Source organism: Eumetopias jubatus, unplaced genomic scaffold (genome assembly GCF_037043125.1).
Source record: "Eumetopias jubatus isolate StellerSeaLion01/CBP00866 unplaced genomic scaffold, mEumJub1_p1.0 scaffold_10, whole genome shotgun sequence".
Taxonomy (NCBI): domain Eukaryota; kingdom Metazoa; phylum Chordata; class Mammalia; order Carnivora; family Otariidae; genus Eumetopias; species Eumetopias jubatus.
In genome coordinates this window covers 43,979,894-43,991,573 of record NW_028274816.1, presented here as the reverse complement: position 1 = coordinate 43,991,573, position 11,680 = coordinate 43,979,894, and positions in this window count along the sequence as shown.

Sequence of the window (11,680 nt, the reverse complement as noted above, 5' to 3'; positions counted from 1 at the left end):
TCCTGGAAAGACAAGGGGAATTTAGGAGAGGGGAGGACAACGCCAGGCAGAGGAGGCTGGACAAGGGGAGAAGCTCATGAGACCCTGAACGGGATGAAGGAAGAGTAGTGTTCTGGTTGTACACTGGCAGAACCCAGCCCCAGCTCAATTCCCAATTCGCCATCTTGCCAGCTTCTCTGTCCAAAAGACCCACACTGCGTTTCAAACAATATCAAGGGTAGAGGGAAGATTGATTTTCGGCCTGGAGGATACATGTGACATTTGGAATGAGTTGAAACTGATCTAAGAGATTTTCATTTCAAAAGATATCTGATATGATGTGTCGATGGGGTGTTTCACACACCTCATCAGAGTTCAAAGACTGTAGCCATGAGAAGGGCGCTTCCAAGGTGGAAAGCAGATGTGTGGAACTGGAGCAGGAGGGGGTCTTGGCCTCTTCAGACTTGGCCCCCCCCCATCACCTGACATACCATGGAGACAAAGCCATGTGTTTGATCCAGGCAGCCCTTGGGTCTGCAGCATCTTGGCATGGGTACAAACGATGTCATTTTTTGTATCCAACTCCTGTGACCATGTTTTCATATCCTTAAACCCTTCCCAAGGCACCAACAGGCATAGAGTCATTCACTCAGAAGTCACTGAATGCTCTGATAACCAATGAGAAATGGTCAAGCCTGGTTGGGCATCCACCAGTCTGCCACCCCCAGAGCACCTAAGCCTCAGTCTGGGTGCCCCGTGAGGCATGACCTGGGGAAAACTCATGGGCTACCATCTTGTTAGGGAGTTCAAATCCGGGAAGCTGAAGTGAGGACCTAGGGGCCTGAGGCAAGTCAGGAGGTGTAGGCGGCATAAGCGTGGATTATCGAGGTGGTCACCTCTGAGTACCTCTGATCACTTAATCTCATAGGACTGTCATCTGAGAAACCACATAGAACCACAGCTCAAGACAGTCCATCTGCATGGGTAGGGTGACACCAAGAATAGAAAAAAATCATCTGCTCCAAACAGCGTCATGATTCCCGTCCTCCAGGGTTGTGCAAAAGTGGGCAGAAGAAAGTGAGTCCCAAGGAACTCCATGACTTGGAATAAACTGGGAGTCCCTGGTGTGGAGGTCTCGATTTTAATGGCTACTGGTGCAGGTGAACTTCTCCCTATAGCTTCCTCTTGTGGGTTCACCTTGGAGGCCTTGTCTACCCCCACGTCCGCCCCCCCCCCACAAACCCACCCTGGGCCATGCTGCCTGGCAGGGCGCATCAAAGGAGCTGTTTGTGAAGGATCTTGGAGCAGAGACCCCAGGCCCTGCGCTTCAGGGAGCAGGCAGCCAAGACAACATCTACATTTGCTTGGAACAGAGGAAGAGTCTCCAGGAAGCTTCCTGGCTGGCCCCCGATGGCAGCCTCTCTGGAATGCAATTGAAAATTCCATCTCACAACCAAACACTCGAGCCTTCTTTCAATGTAAAATCATCTACCAAATCAATCCCACACATTAAACAAATAAATCCTAATATAAAGTTTAAAAAACATATACCTTCAAATAAGCTGTTTTGTGTTATAGAGACAAGAACCAAGTGGGTTTTGAGGTTCTTTGCAAAATTGAATAATGCCACCATTTCAACTGAAATGATAAAAATAATAAAGAGATGAAATAACTTAAAACCATAGAGAGGAATTGAGACCAAAGAAGAAAATACACACGTTTCTAGTCTGATATGTTCCTAAGAGCCTCTCTTGAGTGAGTGGCAGCTGGGAGGACAAAAGGTAGAAGGCATCTGGAAAAATATTAAGAGTTTTGTGAAAGAAAATCAATCACGAAAGATACACAAACCTGATTAGGAAAAGGAAAAATGTATGTTGTAATATATAGAGCAGTCTGTGAACGGGTGGCTGGTTCCTACAAGATTAGAGAAAATAACCCGAGGTTAGGGTTGCCTTCTCCTTCCACTCAGTGTTTAGCATCACCCACCTGGAAGCTTCATCCCCCTGGCTCCAAGCAATTTGCTGAGAAAGAATATTTTTGCTGTTAAATGATCTTGCTCCCCAGTGGCTCCCGCAAGCCACTAGCTCTGAAACAAACGACCTCGCTGGAGAACGGATGGGTTGCAGCCTTGCCGTTCAAGGAGCCTTCACGCAGAGCCCACGCCCCACCCCGCTGCCTGCCCCTAGGGTTTTGAAAAGGTTCTGGCTCGGAAATGAAAAGTCAAGGCAAGAATAAAGGTTCCAGGTCTGTGAAACCCTCGTTGGCAGAGGAGGTCTGCTTCTGGTCCAAGCGGGGGGAGAGGATGTCCAGGTTAACGCATCTCACTGCTTAGCTTTGAAGTCCTAAATCAAGAAGGTGCCAGCAAAACGGCCCGCCAGGCCAAGGGGACAGTGCAGGGTGCTGGTTTCTAGGAAAACCTGTAGCTTGCTGATGAGGCTCAGGTCTGAGGGGCAGGAAGTGGGAGCAGACAGCAATCCCTGGCAGCAAGCCTCCGCTCCAAGCTTAGCGGAGCACAGCCGCTGAAAAAATGTTCCCGGTAAAATGGCCTCTGCTATTACAAGAACCACCTGCTTCCAAATTCCAAGTGGCTAAGTGACCAGGCATGGGCAGGTGTGCGCGCATTCCAGCTAATTCTGCTCCCTGATTCCACCGGCCTTTTGTTCGACAGTCGGATATTTTGATATCAAAACTCAATGAACAATATGCACAGATGTGGGAGATTAACAAAAGATGTCGACAGCTACTTTCGCCTTTGTTCATCCAAACACTGGAACACATTTCCTCCTTCATTTCCTCTTTGTCCTCATTATCGTACACAGAGGAAGTCATCTGATGGTTTGGTTTTGGTAACCTGTTTATTTCTAAACTTGTGTTCCTCTGCCCGGGATTAATGTCTCTGCCCACCCCTCCACCCCCCCCACCCCCGGCAGACGGGCTATTAATTACCCCGGTGGGAAGGTGACCACCGTCCCCAGCGCCAGACCGGCTGGTGCGATGTGGAGTCAACATAGACACGGGAGCTTGAACAGCTGTCTCGTACTCTCACAGCAAATTAAATGCATGTTAAAAGATTATCTCTTACATTTATCATAACAAGATTTTGCATTTATGTCTTTCTCTCTTTTTAAATAGGAATAAAGATCTCATATACATTTTCTAATTTATTATCTAGTATTTATTATAGGAAGAGAGTTTTGTCTAATCACAACTCGTTAAAATCACATATTATTCACAATAACCCATCACTAAAGACTCATCATGGTAAAAAGAAAAAATAAAAAAGTGTTTTTAAAATGAAACTTCATTTTAAGCATTCCTCTTGGAGACAGTCCAACATGTTAAAGAAAGGAGTGGAACGTGTGTAATAAAATACCTTGGCAAAGAAAATTTGCAGGAAGGAAGGAAGGATGGATGAAAGGGAGGGAGGGAGGGGAGGGAGGGGAAGGGGAGGGAAGGGAAAGGGGAAGAGAGGGGAGGGAAAGGGGAAGGGGGGGAGGAGGGAGGAAGGAAGGAAGGGAGGGGGGAGGAAGGAAGGAAAGATGGAAGGAGGGAGGGAGGGAGGGAGGAGGGGGGAAGGAAGGAAGGGAGGAAGGGAGGAAAGAAGGGAGGGAGAAGGAAGGAAGGAGGGAGGGAGGGTGGAGGGAGGAAGGAAGGGAGGAGGGAAGAAGAAAACCTAATATCAAGGGGAGTTCAAATACTTTACAAAAAATAAGTAGGGATTCTGTGGCCCAGTGAAGAAAGAGAAGGAAAAAAAAAAATCAGGCCAAGAATTTACCTACTTTCTCTCTTATTTTTAAGCATGATTCCTTTTCATCCTCCAGCACTGGGTTCTAACTCACACGTATCTTGTTAGCCAAATGAAGCAGTTCTTTGCCTCCCTGGCACTCCAGCCAGAACTGATTTTCAGATCATTATTATATGCACAAAGAGGCGACAGTGTGGCATGTGTAATTCTCCTGGATGTCACCCATCCACAGCAGGCCACCGGCGCAGGGTTATGAATACTCGGTTTGCTGAGTGAGATGATTCTGGCATAGCTCTGTGGCATTTTCCACATGTTTAGCCTGAAAGAAGACATTTGTTTGGACTATATGCTTCTGTGTACTTTTTTAATGCAATAAAATTGACAGATGACTCCTTTTTGCAACAGGTTTGGAGCAAGAAAATGTGTGGTGGCTCTGCCCTCCCCTTTTTTTTTGATGGCTGTTTAGACAGCAGTCTTAAAAAATCACTAGTCACTAAAATCCCTCATGCCCATTTCATATTGTGTTGATTCATATTAAATTCATGACAACAGAAAAGCAACTTGAGGCACTTTCGGAAATGACCGCGCCTTAGCGCGCCTCCCCATCCTCCGGGCTCGGGGGGCCCCGCGCCCATAAAGCTGCCCGCTGTCTTGTGTCATGAAAAGAAACAGCTTTGCCTGGGAAGGCCATTACTGTGTAATGAGGCGTGCAGCAAAATATACCTTCAGCAGCCACTTGATGAAGGCTTGCTGACACACCAGACCAGACAGAAATGTTTTTTTGTATGTTCTTCCTTATTTTGTCCATCAATCACATCATTAGTCAAAGCAGACGAGCCTGTCAGCTGGGCCCAGATGCGGAGTGGCAGGCGATCAGCGGACAGGTGTTCTGGCTCCCCCAAAACGAAATCCTGAAATGAGAAAGGAGCCAAGACCTTGTTTCAAGGGCTGGAATGTCAACGAGAGAGAGAGAGAGAGAAGACACCGATGGGAGGAGTTGGGAAGACCAGCATGGTGGCCCCCTGGTATTACCCTGGCCGAGCCAGGACGGGGGAGAACAAAGCCCATTCATTTCCTGTGGTCAGTGAGGTGTTCAAATATAATAGTCACAGGCAGTCGGTAAATGAAAGTTCCCTTGCACCCCTCTTTGGTATCCCAAATGCATACATTTAGGTTGGGTGGTTCCGATAATGCCTCGGGCCACCCAAGCTCATTGAGCCGCCTTCCCTGAAGCTGGCTGGGAAAACGCAGGCTCCACCCAGCGCTTCCGCTTCCGGGAGTGTTGCTCATTTCCGGGAAAATCAACCTCCCCTCTTCCGGCAACCGCCCCTCCTTCCCAACACATCCTAGAGTCTTCCTTTGGGGTATTGCGTGCGCGATGCTTTCTGTCTGGAGCCTAACAGGTTAATGAGACTACCCAAATGGAGGCATCCTCCATGGGGAATTTCTGGCTTTTCAAGCAAGCCCTGAGATGAATTTGGGTAATGAGTTCCTTGCTCAGTTACCTCCTGGTTACCAAAAAGGACTAGTTCATCCAGCCCCCGCCACCCCACCCCACCCCACCCCCCGCCGGCCTTTTCAGCCACAGTGGCCAAGGTGATACTTTGTCAAGTGTCTAGCCTGAACTGTGGTGTTAGCATGCACCAGTTTTGGTCTTTCATTGTTAGAATCGACTTCGTTTTTTAAAACAGTTTTAGATTTACAAAAGAATTGAGAAGATAATACGGAATTCCCATGCAAGCAGTTCCCCCTTGACTTTTTAAATCTTAAATGAGTAGGGCCCACATGTCCTTGTCCATGAACCAGTATTGATACATTATCATTAACTGAAGCGCATGCTTGATTCAGCTTTTGTTGGTTTTTACCTGATTGCCTGTGTCTGTTCCGGGACCCCCATACAGGACCCCACATCGCATTTAGCTGCCATGCTGTCTTTTGGCTCTGAGTTGCAACAGGCTCTCAACTCCCCTTGATTTTGATGACCTTGACGGTGCTGAGGAGTACTAGCATGTGCTATTTTTGATAAGTTGTTTTTTTTTTTAAATTTAGAATATGTGTGTGTGCACCACATGTTTTACACTTCGATAAATAATAGTGCTGAAAGGGGGGAGGAGAAGCATTAGGAGGGAAAGAAGGGAAGGAATTAGGCCCACGGAAAGGTCAGAAGTCTTTACACAGAACCAGGGAGAAGACTCTGACACTCCAATCTCTCCCAGCATTGACCTTTCCGGAGATGTGCTGAGCAGGAAGGGGGTGATACCTGATACAAGATTCAAACCCACGCTTCCACCTTTAAACGAGAATTAAATCTGCAGATACCTCCTCTGGGGCTTCCAAAAGGAGAGCAAGCACATCATTAATCTAACCAGCCATCAGATGCCACCATGGCCTGGTGTCCTGTGTCTGGGTCCATGTTTGGGTGAGCGGGGGCAGCCAAGATGTCAGGTTAAGGTCACATGAGGGTGACATGGGGGTGTGGGCCCAGGAGGACCAGGGCTGTGGCCCACTGGGGGGATCTGACTGCACCCAGCCTCCCAGGAGGACAGGGACAGAGGGTGGCATGTAAACCCCATGGCTTGCAGGTGCCTCTCAGCCCTGTGTTCCCCTCTGCTGTTCCCTATTTCTTGCCTCTTGCCTTTTCCTCCTTCTCCACAAAGCTCACGGGGGCCAGGGAAGGAAGAGGCAGTTGGGTTGGGCAATGTGTGGTCACTTTTGCTGATTAAGAAAGACCGTTCTCTTCTTCCCTCTGTCTCAGTGTCTTAGTGGGGGAAGACATAGTGTCTCTTAAAGGGCCTGTAATTGCCAAGGCAGCAAAACCCGCACCACCCTGGTGCCCATCGCATCCCACCAAGAGCCTGATGCTACACATAAGTGATGTTGTTAAATTACACTTTACAATTCATCCTTGCAAGTACCCCAGCTTTTCCAGCTTATACACATGTTTTATGAGCCTGCCTTTCACCCAGAAGGTCTACAGAAAGTAAAATAAATGAATCTAACACTCTATTCAGCCTGAATCATCTGACATTTATTCTTAGATGGGGCAAGTGACAATTTGAAAGCCATTCTCACACTGTAGGAACTTTCAAGCCTCGTGTGCCATATATAATCAGTCAGTCAATCAAATTTATGGAGTACCTACTGGGTGTTGGTCCAAGTGGAAAGGCTAGTGCCCACCCTCAGTGAACTTCAGATAGTCGGGAAGTTCCCCTGACCCAGAGATGGTCAACCCAGAGAACAAGCTGAGCTATTTAGATTCTTTTTCTTGGAAATTCAGGAGAGGACCATAGAGCATCTAAGCTAGGTTTCTGTGGCTCCTGGTTGCAGGCCAAGTAAGGTCAGAGCTGTACAGGCCTTGAGAAAAAGAGTAAGGTCATAAGATAAGAGAGAGAGAGGGAGAGGGTGTGAGAATACAGATGTGTAGAGAGAGGCTGAATAAAATTCAAGACCAGAGGTCCAAGAGAAAAGGCAGCTGTGTTTCCTGATTCCATCCATCCTGCTGTCCAGGGGCATTCCCTACCCATGTTTTCAGAGAGAAATACCCTACAACCTTCCAACTGACTTCCATCCTTGCTTAAGCAAGCCTGGAGAGGGGTGTGTTTTCGGTCTCAAATGTCCCTTACTAGGACCACACCTACCAAATGGGCCTTAAATACAGGAAAATATTTTCTAAGGCAGAGGAAGGAGTAACAGTGGGAAGAGACATCAAGAGAGGACACCACAGTTTGTAAGTGCTGGAAAGACTCAGATAATCAGAAAAGAACGGGTTACTTCATATTCAGAACACTAAACATAGACGTGATGTCAGTTGAGTGGTCTGTGCCTTCCAAAGATACTGTAGGAAAAGTGGTAAAAATCCTGTAAAATCAAAAAAATGGAGTGAATATCTCAAATTCTTTGCTAGGACCTGGAAAGGTCTCCTGCCTCTCCCAGACCCTGCAGGCAGGAAACTGCTGTTCAGGAGATCTCCTATAAGATGCATCCCTCAGTAACTCATCCTTTGGACAGAGGATGGACATCCTCTGGACTCTCAGCACAAGGTTAGAGGTGTGAGGTCATAACAACTGTGTTCTTGAGGACAAAATCAGTCTGTCCTTCTCTCCAAGAGAACACACTTTGGGAACAAAAATGTTCATCTTCAAGAAAATATTATGTGAATGATGCTGCTATAAGAAAGCATATAGTTCTCATGAATGTGTGTGTGTGTGTGTGTGTGTGTGAGAGAGAGAGAGAGAGAGAGAGAGAGAGTTGTTTTTTGACGGTGTCTAAGAGCCTGAAAACCTCCAGCTGTACAAGTTCACTGGACCAGAACATTCTTCTGCTTTTAGAAGCTCCTCTCGATGTATCTCAGAAGCAAAATTATGCTCTCTGATCTGGGTCTTCTCTCCCAGTGCCTTGAGCTGGACCCTGGGAGGAGGGCCAATGGTGCAAGTTGTAGCCCTGAGGATAGTACCATAATGGCCACCATTTATTGGATCTTATAGAAGGCCACGTAATGCTGGCACCTTCTGAAGGCTGTCATCCGAACATCAACCATACAAAGTGGGAGTTAGTATCCCCATTTTCATAAGAGACTCGGAAAGGCTAATGTAATTTACAGGAGACAAAGAGTCTGCAAGAGCCAATGCCTGAATGCACTGTTGGTCTCAAGGAATCCAGGGCCCCCGACCGCCACGACATCATGCTGTGCTCCTGGATGTTCAGGGCCCAACGATGGGCAGAATTCATACACCCAAGACCATGAGATTCCAGAGATACCAGCACTGCAGCTCTTCAATTTATAAGTGCCTTGTTAGTGAGCTTTTGCTGGAAGTTCCTGTGTAGAAAGCTATATTCCCATTTGTACCAAGAGCAAATAGAAAGACTTACTGTTGCTCAATAAGTGGAGAAGAAAATTGAGGGAAGACTCAGATAGGTGTGAAGAAGGTCAGAAATATGGTTTCATTCATTCTGTTGGCCAAGCTCATTATAGGGCGTGACTGTTAGGATGGCCAAGCTGCTGAAGATAACGGGAAGCCAATACATTTGAGGTCCCTGAGCCCATCCTGCACTCGAATACCAACGCCTGGGCATGGAAGCCTGGTGTGCTCTGGAGAAAGGCAATGTTTCAAGTTTTCAGAAAATGCAATATGCAGCTTGATGCTCTGTAGAGCAATTGCATCCCACTCCTTTAACGGCACAGGACGTGAAGACTGGCCAGCTGCATCAATCTGCACTGTTGGAGACCCTGGGGATGGCACAGAGCTCAAAGCTGAGGGGTCCACATGAAGCAGGGGCTCCTCCAGAATGCCGGTCCAAACGCTGTCTTTGATCTCTCCACTCAGCTAGCCTCCAGGCATGTGGATAGTTCCAAAGGTGATGCCAACCTTGTCTTTCCAGGGAGGCTGGGGGCTTAGCAGTGACTGCCTCTAAGCTGGGAGCACCCCTCACACAGGACTTCTGGAATGTTCTGCTTGTCCTGAGTCAACAGAAAGACTTTTTCCACTATGGTGTCTCCCTGCATTCCCAGCATGACTGGGGTTGGGTCACCCTGGGCTGCTGAGCACAAGTGTTCCCTTGTATTTGTCTGTGGCTGCAGAGGCCCAGATGCCCCTGGGGCTCAGGCCCAGCCTCATATACCTCTCTTGCCCCACCCGGAGGCAGTCCAATAGGAGCAGATCAGATGGAGATATGGAGAGCCCTTGGCAAGTCAATAATTAGAGGCCCCTTCACACTGATATATTTAAATATTTGCTCAGCATTTATTTAGTGAAGGTGGGAAGAAAATGATATTTGGTAATAAAATTGCACACTTTTATTTTTTTTAACTTTTTCTCAGGAATATATCAACATAAAATCGTGAAAAAATTTAGGCATCACTGAAACATAGAGAATAAATGTATTTATTTATCTTATCCCCACCTCCGTGCTCCTCCCCAAAGGTAAGCACTATGGAACAATTAGAGGTACCTCTTTCCAGTCATTTGTTTCTACACATTTCCATAAATATATATAATGTGTAATATATATGTATGATATATAAATATAATATATATCATATCATATTAACCATATATTAAATATATATAGGATTTTCACATAAATAAAGATATATCGTATATATTAGCTTGGACCCTGATTTTTTTTCACGTAATTCATTTCACAGATAATTCAAAACAAATACACGTTATTTTTTTAATAGCTGTTTAGTATTCCATAGTATGGATATACCATAATTTATTATAAAATATTTAATATTTAAGGTGCTTCTAATTTTTCATTATTACAAATAAGACTTTGGTATAAAATCTTGTATATATAAGTCTTTGCATATTCATTACAGAAGTGTTTCTGTAAACTAGATTTCCAAAACTGAGCTTACTTGTTTGAAGGGCATGTACATTTTAAATTCAGATGCCTTTATCAAAGGTAGATGGCATGATATATTTTTTACATCCTTTCCTGCTCAGGATATACTAGTCATTTAAAAATTTGCCATTCTAAGGTATAAAAATGGATAATCTTATTTTAATTTGAATTTCTCTGCTTATTAGAAAATTTGAATGTTTTGAAATATAAGTTATAAATATTGCTCCCAATATATCATTCATCTTTTCTGCAGAAGATTTTTGTGTGTTTTATTTATTTTATTTTATTTTTTTAAGATTTTATTTATTTATTTGACAGATAGACAGAAGTGCACAAGCAGAGGGAATGGCAGAGGGAGAGGGAGAAGCAGGCTCTGCACTGAGCAGGGAGCCCGATGTGGGACTCGATCCCAGGACTCTGGGATCATGACCTGAGCTGAAGGCAGCCGCTGAACCGACTGAGCCATCCAGGCACCTGATTTTTGTGTGTTTTAATATAGTCAAATATATCCACCTATTTGTTCAGAGACTCTGGGCTTCATACCTTATTTAGGAGTACTTTTTATGCCCTAAGATTATTTTCTTTTAATTATTTTTATGAACTCTTAAATCTATGTTGAAATTTTGTATATCATGAAATATTGAGGTCTAATTTCGAACGAATAGCCGACTATCTTCATCATTGGGTAATTGATCTGTTTTTCCTCTCCCAACCAAAGTGCTGCCTTTGTCATAAACTAAACCCTCAGTTACATGGTCCTATTTCTTTCCTATTTCTTCCTTCTTCAGGTTATGCCATCGAGCTCTTTCTTTTGTTAAGATCACATAGTTGTAATGGCCACACTCTTAGATTAGGCGTGGCAATTTGGTGGGGAAATTAGCCACCCCCCCCAGTCAGTCTTCTTTTTTCCAAAATTGTCTTCACGATTCTTCTGTTATTTCTCTCCAATGGTCTCAGAATCTGCTTGTCACCTTTCTTTAAAAATCTCTTACTGGGATTTGATTGGGAGATGTATCAGACACCATTGTGCCCCAGTGACACTCCTCAGCAACCCCCTTTTATTCCAGAGGCTGCTGGATCATTTCCTAAAAGACAGGCAAATCTTTGTCTCAGGCTTTACCTCCGGAGAAGAAGTCCTCAGTCCCAGACAGGAGAGCACTGAGTATTGGATAGACAATTAATATGGGGAGATTTGACAAGTTTGCATTATTAAGTCTTCCTACCTCTGATGACTTTTCAGTTATGTTCTTTCCTTTGTGTCCTTTATAAGCATTTATGGTTTTGTTTCTACAGGTCCTGTACATGCACTGTTAGCTTTTTTTCTAGATAATGTATGTGTTTTGTTGCTATCGGATGGGTTATTTTCACTATGTATTTCCTAGTTGTTCAGAAATTCTGTTTTTATATATTTATCTTGTATCCAACTACCTTCAAATAATAATTCCAAGCAATTTACTTAGATTTGTCAGGTACGTAAACATATTAATTCTAAATAGTGATTTTTTTTGTATTACAATATTTTATCTACTTACATCATTTCTCTAGTTAGTGGCTGGGACTTCAATGAGTGTCTTGTCAAGTTTCTTAACAAAAATATTCCTAAGTTTA